Source organism: Callorhinus ursinus, unplaced genomic scaffold, assembly GCF_003265705.2.
Source record: "Callorhinus ursinus isolate GAN/ISIS: 27379988/994484 unplaced genomic scaffold, GSC_fseal_2.0 scaffold1, whole genome shotgun sequence".
Taxonomy (NCBI): Eukaryota; Metazoa; Chordata; class Mammalia; order Carnivora; family Otariidae; genus Callorhinus; species Callorhinus ursinus.
In genome coordinates this window covers 88,442,395-88,458,848 of record NW_027397063.1, presented here as the reverse complement: position 1 = coordinate 88,458,848, position 16,454 = coordinate 88,442,395, and the positions used below count along the sequence as shown (strand labels likewise).

At 34.4% G+C, this 16,454-nt stretch overlaps 1 long non-coding RNA gene across 1 annotated transcript in view; it reads right to left on the bottom strand.

Annotated features, from left to right (window-relative positions):
* LOC141370235 (uncharacterized) overlaps positions 1–13,693 on the bottom strand; it is a 32,184-nt gene extending 18,491 nt beyond the window's left edge. The window contains exons 1-2 of the long non-coding RNA XR_012374123.1: positions 13,576–13,693; positions 7,087–7,188 (exon numbers count right to left, since the gene is read on the bottom strand). This is a non-coding gene — a long non-coding RNA (uncharacterized lncRNA). The remainder of the gene's footprint in view (positions 1–7,086; positions 7,189–13,575) is intronic.
* Positions 13,694–16,454: the final 2,761 nt, after the last annotated feature.

The following is a 16,454-nucleotide window of genomic DNA, read 5'->3' as shown; positions in this document are numbered from 1 at the left end:
GGTTTGGTTGAGACCTGATTTGTGACCCAGTATGTGGTCTATTCTGGAGAAAGTTCCACGTGAGCTTGAGAAGAATGAGTATTCTGTTGTTTTAGGGTGGAATGTTCTGTATATATCTATGAGGTCCATCTGGTCCAGTGTGTCATTCAAAGCTCTTGTTTCTTTGTTGATTTTTTGCTTAAATGATTATCTATTGCTGAGGGTGAAGTATTGAGGTCTCCTACAATTAACATATTATTATCAATATGACTCTTTATTTTGTTTAACAGTTGGCTTATGTAATTGGCTGCTCCCATATTGGGGGTGTAGATATTTACAATTGTTAGATCTTCTTGTTGGATAAACCGTTTAAGAATGATATAGTGTCCTGTCTCTAACTACAGTCTTTAGCTTAAAATATAATTTGTCTGATATAAGAATTGCTACCCCAGCTTTCTTTTGAGGTCTGTTGGCATGGAAGATCGATCTCCATCCCTTCACTTTCAGTCTGGATGTATCTTTAGGCTCAAAATGTGTCTCTTCTAGACAGCATATGGATGGGTCCTGTCTTTTTATCCAATCTGCAATCCTGTGCCATTTTATGGAAGAATTTAGGCCATTCACATTGAGAGTGATTATTGAAAGATATGAACTTATTGTCATCATGTTGCCTGTGAAGTCCTTGTTTCTCTAGATTTTCTCTGTAAATTTCTGCTCTATATCACTCTTGGGGTCTTTCTCCTTTTATAGAACACCTCTTAATATTTCTTGCAGGGCCTGCTTAGTGATCACATATTCTTTCGGTTTCTGCCAGTCTTGGAAGCTCTGCATCTCTCCATCCATTTCAAATGACAGTCTTGCCAGATAAAGTATTCTTGGCTGCATGTTCTTCTCGTTTAGTACCCTGAATATGTCTTGCCAGGCCTTTCTGCCTTGCCAGGTCTCTGTGGATAGGTCTGATGTTATTCTGATATTCCTCCCTCTGTACATAAGGAATCTCTTTCCCCTAACTGCCCTTAAGATGGTTTGCTTGGTTCTAAGATTTTGTGAGTTTTACTACCACATACCGGGGCATTGGCCTGTTTTCCTTGATCTTGGGAGAGGTCCTCTCTGCCTCTAGGACACAAATGTTTATTTCACTCCCCAGATTAGAGAAGTTCTCAGCTACAATTTCTACTTATTTCTCTAATTCTGTTTTCATGAATTTTAAGCTGTTTCTCCCGTGCCTCATCTTTTTCCTTCTTTTCTATCAATTTATCTTCTAGATCACTAATTCATTCTTTTGCCTCATTTACCCTAGCTGCTAGAGTATCTAGATTAGATTGGATCTCATTGATAGCATTTTTATGTTCTGCCAGTTCAGCTTCCATTTCTGCCCTTAGAGACTCTATGTTGCCATTAATCAATTTCTCCATTCTACCTATCGTCTTCATAACTGTTACTCTGAAGTCCATTTCCGACATATTGCTTATATACATATCCATTTGTAAATCTGTGGCAGAAGTCACGGTCTCTGAGTCTTTCCTATTTTGAGGGTTCCTCCTCCTAGTCATTCTGTTGAGGGGTTGTTGAGACAATGTACAGAGTCCAAATTATTGACCACAACCTAAGCAAGATGCACCTGTTTTATAGGGACCTTAGGGTTGTCAGCCTCTTGTTCTCCCAGCCTATCTTCTGGGGGAAGGGCCTGCCATGCTGTTACTCAAACAACTGTGTTTGGGCTGAGTTGCCCTGCCCCCTATGGGGGGGCGAATGGGCTCCGTGAAAACCGTTTTTGGGGCGCTTTTGTTCTCTGGCGGCTCCCTGGTGGCTTTCTGCGGCTCTTCTGAGAGTCAGAGTAGAAGAGAACGTTTTCAATCTCAGATCTGAGAGATCTGAGAGATCTCAGTCTGTTCTTCAGTGAACTCTTCAGGCCACACTATCTCCATTTCTGTCTGTGCTACTACAAACTGCAGTGTCCTGGGTTGTGCACCCCTCTAGCAGCACTGCCAGTCCTCACCTCCAGTTCGGGGGCCGTCTCTGCCCTCTGTGCTTCTAAAACTGCCAGCCACCTCCAGTTTGCATGTGTGGCCCTACCGCTGCAGGTTTCAGTCCAGGGATCTGCCCTAAAGTCCTTTCCCTGCCACTACTGGTTTGCAAATCTATGCCCAGTCCCAAGCACGGAAGGTTCTCACTCACTGGCAGTGTAGGATTCCCATGGCCAGGCTCCCTCTGGCTGCCATTTATCCTCCAATATCTGCCCATGGAATCACAGCTCCCTGCTTCATACCTCGAAACCAACCACCTGCGATATTCTGTTTGTAGAGGTCCAGATCTATCTCCTTACATCTCAGGCTGATTTTGTGGGTGTTCAGAGTGGTCTGGTAGATATCCAGCTCAATTCAGGGGACCAGTTGGAATATGGTCCTCTACTCCTCTGCCAGCTTTTCCTCCCCCAGTTAGCTAATATTTTTTGAGGATTTTCATATCTATGTTCATCAGAGATAGTGGCCTATAGTTTTCTTTTTCTTTTCTTTTCTTTTTTTTCTTTCCTCTTCTTTTTTTTTTTTTTTTTTTGGTAGTGTCTTTTTCTGGTTTTGGTATCAAGGTAATACTGACCTCATAGAAAGTATCTGGAAGTTTCCCCTCTTGTTTTTTTGGAATAGCTTGAGAAGAACATCTCTAGATGTTTGATAAAGTTCATTTGTGAAGCTCTCTGGAACTGAACTTTTGTTTTTGGGAGTTTTTTGATTATTGATTCAATTTCATTGCTGGTAATCAGTCTGTTCAAATTTTCTATTTTTTCCTGATTCAGTTCTGGGAGGTTATACATTTCTAGGAATTTATTCATTTCTTGTAGATTGTCCAATTTGTTGGCATATAGTTTTTCATAATATTCTTAAACTTTTGTATTTCTGTGGTGTTCGTTGTTATTTCTCCTTTTTCATTTCTGCTTTTGTGTATTTGAGTCCTCTCTCTACTTCTCTCTCTCTCTTTTTTGAGTCTGGCTTTATCAATTTTGCTGATCTTTTCAGAGAACCAGCTCCTGGTTTCCTTGCTCTGTTCTTTGCTTTTTTGTTTTGTTTTGTTTTTTAGTTTCTATCTCATTAATTTCTGTTCTAATCTTTATTATTTTCTTCCTTCTACTGGTTTTCGGTTCTGTTTGTTCTGTTGCTAGCTTGTTTGGATGTAAGGTTAGGTTGTTTACTTGAGATTTTTCTTGCTTCTTGAGGTAGGCCTGTATTGGTATAACCTTCACACTAGAACAGTTTTTACTGCATCCCAAAGATTTTTGACCATTGTGTTTTCATTTTCATTTGTTTACATGTATTCTTGCATCTCTTCTTTGATTTCTTGGTTGAACCATTCATTTTTGGTAGTGTGTTACTTAACCTCCATGTATTTGTGGTCTTTCCATATTTTTTCCTATGGTTGACATCTAGTTTCACAGTGCATGGTATGACCTTGATCTTTTTGAATTTGTTGAGACTTGTTTTGTTGCCCAGTATGTGATCTATTCTGAAGAATGTTCCCTATGCACTTGAAAAGAATGTGTATTCTGCTGTTTTAGGATGGACTGTTTAGAATATATTTGTTAGATCCATCTGGTCCAATGTGTCATTCAAACCTACTGTTTCCTGGGGGCGCCTGGGTGGCTCAGATGGTCAAACCTACTGTTTCCTTGTTGATTTTCTGTTTCAATGATCCATCCATTGATGTAAGTGGTTAAAGTCCCCTACTATTATTTTATTACTATGGATTACTTCCTCTAAGTTTGTTATTAGCTGCTTTTTGTACTTGGGTGCTTCCATGTTGAGTGCATAAACATTTACAATTTTTATATCTTCTTGTTGGATTGTTCCCTGTATGATTATATAGTGTCCCTCTTCACCTTTTATTACAGTCTTTGTTTTATTATTTTGTTTTTTTAGAGAGGGGGAGGGGCAGAGGGAGAGAGAGATTCTTAAGCAAGCTCCATGCCCAGTGTGGAACCTGATGTGGGGTTCAATCTCATGATCCTGAGATCATGATCTGAGCCAAAATCAAGAGTCAGACACTCAACCGACTGAGCTATACAGATGCCCCTATGGTCTTTGTATTAAAGTCTGTCGTCTAATGCAAGTATCACCACTCCAGCTTTGTTTTCACTTCCATTTGCCTGATAAATATTTCCCTATCTCTTCACTTTTAATCTACAGGTGACTTTAGGTCTGATATGTGTCTCTTGTAGGCAGTATATAGTTGGGTCTTGCTTTTTTATCCATTCTGTCATCCTATGCCTTTTGATTAGAGCATTAGTCGATTTATGTTCATTTTTGATAGGTATATATTTATTGCCATTTTGTTACTTGTTTTGTGGTTGTTTTTGTAGTTCTTCTCTGTTCCTTTCTTCTCTTGTTCTCTTCTCTCATGGTTTGCTGGTTTTCTTTAGTGATACACTTGGATTCTTTTCCCTTTGTTTTGCGTATCTATTACTGATTTTTGACTTGTGGTTACCATAGGTTTGTATATAACATCTGCATATTGCAGTCTATATTAAATTGATGGTCACTTAAGTTTGAACCCATTCTTTACTCCTCTCCTTCCCCTATGTTTTAAGTATATGGTGTCATACTTTACATTCTTTGTTTTATAAGTTCCTTGACAGATTTTTACAGATAGACTTAGTTTTTACTGTTTTTGTGCCTCCTACTTTTTTTTACTCCTGTGTATGGTCTTTCCTTTCCACTTGAGAAGTTTCCTTTAACATTTCTTGTAGGGGTGGTATAGTGGTCATAAATTCCTTTAACTTTTTTTTTGTTTAGAAACTCTTTATTCTTCCTTCTATTCTGAATGATAGACTGGTTGGAAGAATATTCTTGGTTACAGGTTTTTTTTCTGTCATCATTTTGAATACATCATGCCACTCTCTTCCAGCCTGCAAAGTTTCTGTGGAAAAATCAGCTGATAGCCTTATGGTGTTTCCCCTGTATGTAACTGTCTTTTCTCTTGCTGCTCTTAAAATTCTCATTATCTGTACTTTTTGCAATTTTAGTTACTGTGTGTCTTGGTGTGGACTTCCTTGGGTTGATTTTGTGAGGGGCTCTCTGTGCCTCCTGGACCTGGATTTCTGTTTCTTTCCCCAGTTTTCAGCTACTATTTCTTCAAATAAGTTTTCTGGCCACTTTTCTCTCTTTTTTTCTGGGATCCTCATAATGAAAATATTTCACTCGATGGTGTCACTGAGTTCCCTAAGTCTGTTTACTATTATTAGTTTATTCTGTCCTGTTCAGCTAAATTATTTTTTATTCTTATATTTTCCCCCAGCTTTACTGAGATTTGGCATATAACATATGTAAGGTCAAGCTATACTATGTGATTATGTGAAACACGTGTTTTGCAAAATGATTACTAAAATAAGGTTACTTAAAACTTCCATCCCTTACATAATTAATGTTGATAAATTTTCTCAGCAAGTCTAGCATTAATAAATTCCCTTAGGAGAGTACTTTCCCTTCAACCCTCAAAGACAATATTTTGGGTAAAGTATTTTTATTTGGCAGAGTTTTTTTCTTTTAGCATTTTGAATATATCATCCCACTCTGACTTGGGGGTCCCTAGAATAGTTGGAGTCAAAGACACTAGGATGAGCTGGTTTCTTGATTCATAAGAACCCATTGTGGGTCTGATGTCACTGGAGACTCCTGGGGCAGCTGGAGCCAGCTGTTGAAAGAATGAGATGGGGGCCTGTATAACCGGAAGCCTGCTAAGAATCCTGCCTTGAAATCCACCTGGGTCCTACAGAGCTGCCCAGGTTGCTTGAGTAGAAGTTACTGGGTGAATGGGGCCTGGGTTTGTGGGAGCCCACTGGGAGATTACCAGGGATGCGTGTGGGTCTCTGGGAGGTTTCTGAGGCTGCAGGTGTTGGCAGGAACCACCTAGGGCTGTGAAAGTCAGCCTCATACTGTGATGAGCCAATTCAAAGTCCATGGTGAAGTCCAGCTCTCAGTATGTTCTTCTCCCACCCTGAAGGTGTCTTCTCTCTGCTAGCTGGGCACACATGCTTGGGGGAATAGTGATGGAGAAAGTGTGAATATATCTTTCCTACCATCCTTATTCATCATTTATTGTTTTTCAGCTTCACTGAGGTGCCACAGACCTTCAGCTGGAATCCCTGACAGCTCTGAAGGTAACTTCCCAGTGCATCATTGTTCAAAATTGATGTTTTTCAGTGGAAGGGACCAGTGGTAGAAATTTCTGTTATGCCATTCTGCTGATGTCACTCTCTAGTCCTAATTTTTATGTTATTAAAATTACTTTCATCAGTTAATTATTTTTCTATTAACATTTCAAAGGTGATATTATATATGATTATTTTAAATATGTTGTGAAATATTTGATATAGATATTTTATATATATTTGAGCATATATATAATAATAAACACCTGTAAACCACTCTTAATTTTATGAAGTGGAAAATTTTTGATACCATTGCACCTATGTAGTCCTCTCTAATCCTGCCCCCTTAATTTTGTGTGTTGTTCATCACTATATTTAATTTTCTCATTTATCTTGGTTACATATGTAATTATCCCTATTAATAAACCATTTGCTTTTTATTTTTCTAGACATTTAATAAAATCATGTCACACTGTACCTGATCTGGGACTTGCTGTTTTTCTCCTACACTGATTATAAGATCCATCTGTGCTGCATGTGCACCTATCTCATTTATTTTCACTTCTATCTAATAATCTATACACTATAATTTTTCTTTTTTCCTGTTAACGAACATTTCAATTCTTTATAGATTTTTGCCATTGTGAACAGTGTTGATAAGAAAATGTGGGTTCATGTATCCTGATACATGCATGCAAGAGTTTTTGGGGTGCATACCTACAAACAGAACTGGTGGGTTATACAGTACACAAATGTCCATCTTCAAAGTATAGTGGCATGTTGCCATCTAAAGTGACTGAGCCCATTAGCATTCAGCCACACTGGATGGGTTTCCTGTTAACCTACGTTTTAGTTTTTCATTCCAAATTTGGCCATTTCATTTTTCCCTATAAATCAAAACATAAGAAAGCAAAACAAGAGTCCCCCCAGTGACTTCCCATCTCACTCGGAGTAATAGCCAATAATACCTGCAAGGTCCTCTGTGATTGTCCCTGCATTCTTGCTGGCTTCATCTCTTACTCCTCTGTACTTGCTTCCTCCTCTTCAGCCACACAGGCCTCACTTCTGTTCTATGGACACAGCAAACATATTCCAAACTCAGGGCATTTCACTGGCAGGTACATTTACCTGGAATATGAACTTCCCCAACTTCCCATACTGCACTGTACTCTTCCCCACATGGTTCCTTCCTCACATAGCTTCTCAGGTAGCAAGATTTCCCTGACTCTACTAAATCAAGTAATACCCCAAATTATATTTGTTCTTTGTCGTCTCTTCTCCTCTCTGTTAATATTTTTGTAGCACTTATCTCCATCTGACATGTTATATACTATTTTTCATGTGTTTCTGCCATGTCTCCTTCACATTATAACATTAGTTACACAATGGCATGGATGTTGACTACTTCCTTCACTGCTGTATATTTAATAACTAGATAACTACCTGAGACACATTCATTTCTCAATTAGAGATTGTAGAATGAAGGGATGAGTGATAATGACAAAAAAATACACCATTTCTTTTCGTTTTCAAATTTTTGAACCCACTGTGCTATAAGAATGGAACTGAGCCCTTTATGATGTAAAATGGATTCATTCTTTAATAAACATAAAATCTCTTCTTTGAATGGCTAATTTTTCCAAATACTTTAATGATTAACCATAAATTTATGTAGAAGGAAATATTTATATTTAAAAGTGACCATGTAAACATTCAAAACATATAAAGTCAAACATTAACAAGATAACATTTGAAGAATTACCCCAGTTTGTTTCTATTGAAGGACAGGAGTTATTAACTGTAATGTGCTTGATGAGAACACACGTATATTTTTTCATAGAGATCATAGTCTACAGCACTTAACGGTATACCAGTCGTATAGTATTTAATGTACAACTACATTATTCAAATTATAACATAATTAATTTTTGCAAACATTTTTCCAAGTACCATACAAATTATTCTCATAAACTAAAACTCTTTCCAAATATGTGCAACATTTCCACACACTGTTTTATCTTTTGAACATATTATTGTTTGAAGGACTTCCCATTTTATTGAAGTACAGAAAAAAAGTAGAACTTGGTGCTATAGCAATTGAACTAAACTCACTTTGTAACTTTAAATTTTCTATCATTACTTAAATTTTTTGAGGTTTAACACCCTGTTTGTCAAAAAGGATTTAGTAACACCCTGTTTGTCAAAAAGGATTTAGTAATAGTGACCATCCAACTTAGTTCTAAAATCAAATGTGTAAGAGGGACTGGGATGAAACTCAGAAGTACCTGAATAACTCTGCCCCTCCTTGGGTTTCTATCTGCAGACTCATAAGTATTTTTCTCATTGTAAGAATCAATTATTTTCTTTATTGCAATATTTTTGGGTTAGAAAATACATGCAAAAAAACAGTTTAGTATCATCATAGCTATGAAATAATATTGAGATATCCAGTTGAAATAATTATAAAACTATGTGCAGTTGTGGAAGTGCAATATTCTTGATTTTTAATGCTTTTCTTTAAATATATATAAACTGATTAGGGTGGTTATCATCTAAAAATATAGAAAAGTATTTTTGTTTTAGGCTGAAATAAAGAATGCTCTTTCTCTCTCTGTTAAAATATCTGTCTGGAAATTGTTGAAATGACCTACAGAATGTTCATACTTTCAGTGGAAATCCATCACACCTGCAACAAATGCCACAAATTGTCTCGTAGGCAGTGTCAGCAAAAATATAGTCACTAAATAAACATAGTAATTTAGCCACCTGCTAAATCTCAACAGAAGTTATTTATAGTTGAGCCACTGTCCCAGTGAACATATCTGTACTAATGTTGTGCACATATCTATTAATTGTTTAAAATCTTTTATGATGATTTTAATTTTGTGATCAAATGTTACTATGTCTAACAAAGTAATGCATTTCTATTATTTTGCAATATTTCTTATTATAAGAATCTATGAATGACTTAACATACCTAAAATAAAATTAAGGAAGTAATTAACACTTAATTTAAGCATAGTTAGTATGTATGAAACACATAGGCATTTTCTCCCCAGATACAAACTTCAGTAAGACAGGAAAAATATAGAGGCAGTGATAGAAGGAAATATAAAGTTAACAACTTGCACTTTTCTGTTTGAATTATGTTTGCATGTTTACCTTCTTAATTTATTTTCAGATCCTGATGGTTTTTAATAGCAATTTATTCTTTTTTTAAATTTTGGAAATAGGAGATTTTACTTAAATAATTTTCTTTAGATTTTATTGTCAAAAAAGAGGAAATAAAGAGTCATATATTTCCTGGGACAGTATAAAGCACAGAAAATGTCAAAAGTCTACCCAATCTTAGGAGGATATTTTCAAGTGATCACTGTTGTAAGGATGGCTTTTTATTGGTTTAGTCTGAAATAAAGTATCTTTGAAAATCATCAGAGTATTTTTCCAACACAAGGAAGAAGCTTAACAAAAACTGTGAAATTAAAAACTGGATTGTATTTGAAAGAAGAAACACCAAAGAAAGAATTTTTAAAAATATAATCATGATATTTCATAATAAACTACTTTAACTAATAGTCCAAATGGAATTATCCTCTTTAAAAGTGTTTTATTAGTAGCATTGTCAGTAGCAAAAATCATTTTGCAAAATTTGAATGTGACACAAAATAAAGAAAATATTTCAAAAGCCATTTCAAAAAATTTCAGTATTTTGTCAAATACATAAAGTAATAGCATATTTCGAGAATGTATACTTTAAATAATTGACAATCATTGAGATTAGAAATGTCAGTTCCATTGAAATTGTTAAACTGAAATGAAGGGACAAGGGTAAGATGCAAGGAAATCAAGTTATATTTTATCGTACCTTTGTTTTTACTTTTATTGATATTAAGTACCATTTAAAATAAAATAGAATAATTCTGACACATTATGAATTTAGTGTCTTTGCTGATTATTAAATTCTCCTGATATAGGCTTCACAGAATATAAAATGAAACACTAACAATTTATTTGAGCACTCTGCCCCTCTGTGTTGACACAATACTATTTCATTAAACTGAACTATTATCTTCTACTGCCCTTTCCCTGACCTTCAAGTTTATCTTAATTTGCTTTAGATTTTGAAATGAAAGGAATGCAAATAAAAAAGATGTTGAAATATGGGCCTGGGTATAGTGCATTCCTGTTTGCTTTCAATCCCTCCTTTATAAAAGCTTTCCTTGGCCCAGGCTGGAGACTTGTCACTCCTCTGACCTAAATCACTTGATATCTTTTTTTATTCATTCTTATTCATTCAGTATTTTTTGTTTACCTTATGATGTTTTAATAATAAAATCATATTAGTTCACATAATTATTTCACATGAATTCACCTCAGTCTTTACAAGAACCTTTACCAAACTCCATGTATGGAGAAATTAAGTATTGTAATCCACAGTGACGATGAGAAAATAGTTCACATAGTTGTTCAAGGTCAATGGCTTTTTAAATGTCTGAGGCAGGTCTAAAATCCAGAATTATTAAAAATACTAAAGTACTATACAATACTATTAATTCTTAAATTTCTGTTGAACTTTGGAATCCCCAATAGGGATTTTTAAGAATAACCACTTTCTTAATTTTAACTACTTACTAAGTTTTCTTGTTTTTATTAATTACCACCAAAGAACTTAAATTAGACTTTAGAACTGCCATTCCTATTTTATAGATGCAAAAACTGGTGCTTACATTACATGACTAACCCCAAGGTTATAATGCCAAGGTTACAGTCACTACTAAAATTCAGGTCTTCTCACTGTTTCCTGTACTCTATCGCATTTTGGTAGGGAATGAATGTAATTATCAGTAAATCCCTCCTTATATTGAATGTACATGCATAATTTTAATTTAATATGAAAGTACCTTTTATTTACTCTATATACCTATAAATAGAGGCATATAAATATGTAACTAGACAAAGAGGCCCTTGTTATTTTACAAAGATTCCTATTTATTTCAGAATACATAAATAAACAAATAAATAAATAGCAGCACTTAAGACAGAAGTCAATTATAAGGGAGAAAGAATACCAAGAAATGAGCATGTGGTATACTTGACTGAAAAATTTACTAATTTTAATTAAATTGAACTGAATTGCTGAATTTAAAGTATAAGTTACCAAAGTGTGAAATTCTGCAAAAACAAGATTGTTTTTAAGATGGAAAATAAAGAGATAAATTTTATTTACCATGTAAGATGTCAAAATATAGAAAAGGCAATCATCATGGGTCAATTGATAATAAACTCATTTTGACTGAAAATTGACATTAGCTATTAAGATGATATTCTCAGTAGATATTTCCTTAAGCTTGCATATGTATACTGAAAAATTAACTCTGGATAATTTCACAATTTTCACAAAATTTGTGAAGTGCCTATTATAGGCTGAATATTTTATCATGCTACCCTCATGGCTCTGTAGGTTCCATTTGTGAAAGATGAGCTGGTATTAAGTTTCTAGATAGGAGCTGTCCAACAGGGTGGCTACTAGTTAAATGTGGCTATATGAATTTAAATGTTAATTAACTAAATTAGAAACAATTAAAATTTCAATTATTGAGTCACACTAGCCACCTTTCAAGTGTGAAATTGTCACCTGTGGCTAGTGGCTGCCATATCAATCAGTCCAGATATAGTACATTATGTTTATCACAGAAACTTTTATTGCACAGCATTGATCTAGATCTTATAGTTCCTCAAGTACTAGGGACTCAGGAATGCAAACGTCTGCAAATTAACTTGTCTGCATACTCACATGAAATGACCCCATTAAACATTTCTTTAAGAAAGTGTTTCTCTGGCACTCTTTGGTACAGAGAAGGGTCATCTCAGGGATATGAGCCTTCAAATTTTTGTCAAGTACAATCCTATAACAGATATGGATGCCTCAGGCAATCATAGCAGGAAGCCCCAGTAATTGATATATAATCCAATAACTCTCCTTGCACTAATAACATAATCATTAAGCAACTAGCTGTCCAACAGAGAGAGAATTCTGCTCAGTCAACAGGATCATTCTGGTCTGCATAACAGTTATACAAACTATAATATTGTAATCTGGGTTTTTAAAAAATTCTTACAAGACTGAGAGGTCTGTGATACACATAGACATAAAACAATTGCATATAGAAAATCTATGGCATCTGCTAATTCTGACATACAGAGAATGCGCAGTCTGATAGCCAGCCCCATACCTGCATTCTCCCTGCTCCCCATAAACTAAAGCATGCAAATGGCCTCAGGTAACTGTAATTATGCTTCTAATCAGGTTTCTTATTCAAACAAGACGATTTGCAAGAAACAGTATCTACACAACTGTAAAGGGAACTGAAACTAATTACCTAGTCTGTCTTCTAAAAATATGAATACATAACCAAGGTCTTCAACATATGAGAAATGCCAGTCACTTGACAAAGACCAAGATGAACTAAAAGAAAATGTGACAGCAGAGATTAAAAATAGAATGAAAAATAACTTAAAAAAAATCTCTAATATAATCAGATACAATCCAGAGAATATATCTACAAAATAAGAAAAAAGTATAAAAATGAAATCATTGAATAAAGTTTTAAGAGATAAAAATATTTTTGTGTTTTATTGTAATTATATGTGTATTGTGTGTTCTTTTTTTAAAAAAGATTTTATTTATTTATTTGAGAGAGAGAGCACGAGGGCACAAGTGGGGGGGAAGGGTATAGGGAGAGGAAGAATCAGACTTCCTGCTGAGCAGGGAGCCCCATGTGGGGCTTTATCCCTGGACCTTGAGATCATGCCCCTGAGCCACCCAGGTGCCCCTGTATATTGTATATTCTTATATAAATAAAAAACAATAAAGGATTATAAAAGAAAGCAAAAGAAATTCAGAATATAGTTCAATAATCAGGAAATTATAGGAGAAAACATAAGAGATAGAGAATACTTAATCTTTAAACATGCCATCAATAAAATGCTCAGAAAGATTAATGGAAAAAATTGAATAAAATTACTAAAGGAACCTTAACAAACTTTGCAGAGGTAAACATAGAGAGAAGTCTTCAGTTTGAAAGACACCTTCAAATGATGCTAATAGTTAAAAAAAAGTTTTAAATTTCAAGAATAATGTAATAGATTTCATTAAAAAACAAAACAAAACATTTCACCAAAAACATCATTAACAAAATGAACAGATTAGATAGAGACTGGGAAATATCTGAAATACATATATAAATCAAAGAATTATATCCAGGAAATAATACAAATCACTAATAACAATGCACTGAAAAAAAGAGCAAAAAACTTAAGAAGATAATGAACTCTCTAAAGAAGATATAAAAATGGAAAAGGAGACAGAAAATGGTGGAATTCTCTTATGAAATTCTCCCTCATTAACATATAGTGTCACCTCGCTCAGCCCTTTTTCCCTTTCTTTTTACTTTTACCTTCACAGGGTATGGAGTATGTGGACTATGCTTGTGCTATAACAACTTGCAAGAATAATTTCTGGTTGTTCTGTTGGGTTGTTGTTGGTGGTGGTAGGTTTTTTCTTCTTCTTTTCTGTATATCACCCTTTTAAAAAAAAATATTTTATTTATTTATTTGACACAGAGAGATAGCGAGAGCAAGAACACAAGCAGGGGGAGTGGGAGAGGGAGAAAAAGACTTACCACTGAGCAGAGAGCCCGATGTGGGGCTAAATTCCAGGACACTGGGATCACGACCTGAGCCGAAGGCAGACACCTAACAACTGAGCCACCCAGGCACCCCTGTATATCACCATTTCTAATCTATTTTTTCTAATCCATCCTTTATGTCTTATCCTTTCTAACACTGTCTATATAAATTCAAAACCAAAATAGCTCAAATAAATGGTATAGAAAATAAAAGATCTCCTCATGGTGAGTGGGGAAATTAGACAATACAAAGAATAAGAAAAACTCCCTTAGCAGATACACAAAGGGATAATGAAGAAACACTGTGTGCTGACAATTTTTGCCCAGTCACATAAATTAAGTAAAACATTTTTCTAAGTGGTATGATTTACATCAGCAAAGTGGATTTGCTCCAGGAGCAGCCACAGAACCAGCAGAGGGTTGAATTTATCCAGTTTGGTTGTCAACCAGAATAACAGATGGAGAGGATAGTAATAGGAATTGGGGGTGTTTTGCAATGGATAGTTTCTAAGGTACACAATATGAGAAAACATTAAAACTGAAAAATCAGTCACACAAGTCAAGAAGCTAGAAAAAACAAAATGCATGGAAAAGACAAATAGATAAGTAAAAATAAGATTAAGAATTCAATAATGAACCAACTATACTAGATAAATAAATCAAATCTAGAGCAAGATCTTTGAAAAGAATTTTTAGGGGTACCTGGATGACTCAGTTGGTTAAGTGTATTGGCATACTTCTAAAAAATTTTGACCAAGAGATAAACAGAGAACAAACATATAAATAACACTAGATATAAGTAAATCTACAAGTGACTGAGAGGACATTAAAACATTACAAGATGTTTCCACATATAAGTTTATTACACTAAATTATGAAATTTTATCAAAAGCAAAAGTTTAGCTCAAGAAGAATGAAAACCCTGATCAGGCAAAAAAATCATAGGAGAAATTGAAGAGTTAGTTTATCACTGAAAAAACTATCGTGCATGGATAATTTTACAGTAAATTCTATCAAAAATTTAAATAATATCAATATTTAAATTAGTATATTATATTAAAAAAATTAGAATACTTCCAAATTAATTACATGAAGTTAGCTTAATCCCACTATCAAGGTCATACAGAAAAAGCAAAAACAAAACCTTATCTATGATTCAATGTTATTTATGAATGTACATGCAAATACACTAAATAAAATTTTAGCAAATCAAACACAGCAATATATCAAAGTATTAATCTATCTTGAATAAATAGAGTTTAACCTAGTAATGCAAAATTGAGTCAACATTTGGATATATAATAATGCTATGATGTACTTCTTAAAAGACTAAAAGTTAAAAAACAAATTATTTAGCTTTATAGATGATGCAAAAGATACAATATAGTTCACCGCTAATACCCAATTTAATAAAATAAATTTTAGCAACCTACGAATAGAATGGCACTTTCCTAATTTGATCAAAGGTATCTATTAAAAAATAACATTATATATCATCCTTAACAGGGAGATCCTAGACTATTCCATTAAAGAATCCCAATTGCTGGTATCATCAGAGGTTTATTAAAGAACATTCTATCCAATATGCAACACTAAATACTTACGCTATGATTTAGATATCAGTAGTTTCTTCCCATTCACACTTAAATCACTTTTGCATTTGATGACTAAATGTGTGATATTACATCAAACTTTACACATCTCCTCTAATCTACATGGACCAATAAAAATAAGAGCAGAGCAAAAGGTTTTGATTTGATATTCAGAATAAAAGCAGTCCTCCAATGTTTATTTCAACTGTGAATAGTTTTTGTCCTCTGTGACTTGCTATAGATTATGGTGGATTTTAATTCCATTCAAATAAACTCCTAAAGCATGCTTCCATGCCTCAGTAGTAACGTCTACTCCTTACCAGTCTCTAAATACACCAACTTTATTCTACACAGTTTAGGAACTAAATCACAAAACTAAATAACAATAACAACACATTTTCTTATATTTTATGTGGAATTATTTTACCTTTTAATTTTTCACCTCAAACTAGATTTATTCATTCATAAACATTTACTGAACTTTTACAGTAGGTCAGGCTTTGGGCTAGTTGCTATTGATACAAAGATCACCAAACCTCAAAGTAATATAGTTTAATGGTGGAAGAATTCAAGTAAATAGATAAAATGTGATACAGAAGAATAAATGATATAGAAGAGAGATGAATATAATGCCATAGAAGCCCATACGAAACTTATACCTCCTCTCTATGCTTTACAGTACATGGCATACTAGTGAAATATAGTTGTTTTAGCTTAGCAGCTACCAACTACTTTTGCACACTTTATTCATATCAGGTATCTAATCTTCCATTGGATATTTAGTAGGTTCCTTGAAATCAACCTGGAAATGTCAGAAACCCTGACCTCCCTCCTTTCTCAGTTTTCCCCAACTCATAAAATGCTAACAAACATGGGAATTGTCAATGATTCCACTTATTCACAAGAAAGAATCAGATTCATCAGATTCATATTATCTCTAATTGGTTTTACCTCTAAAATATGTCTCCTTAAATTTCTTTTCATGCTTTCTCCCTGACACTTAGTTCAAGCCACCACCAGATACAGCCTTGACGTTCTAACAGCCAACAATCTTAT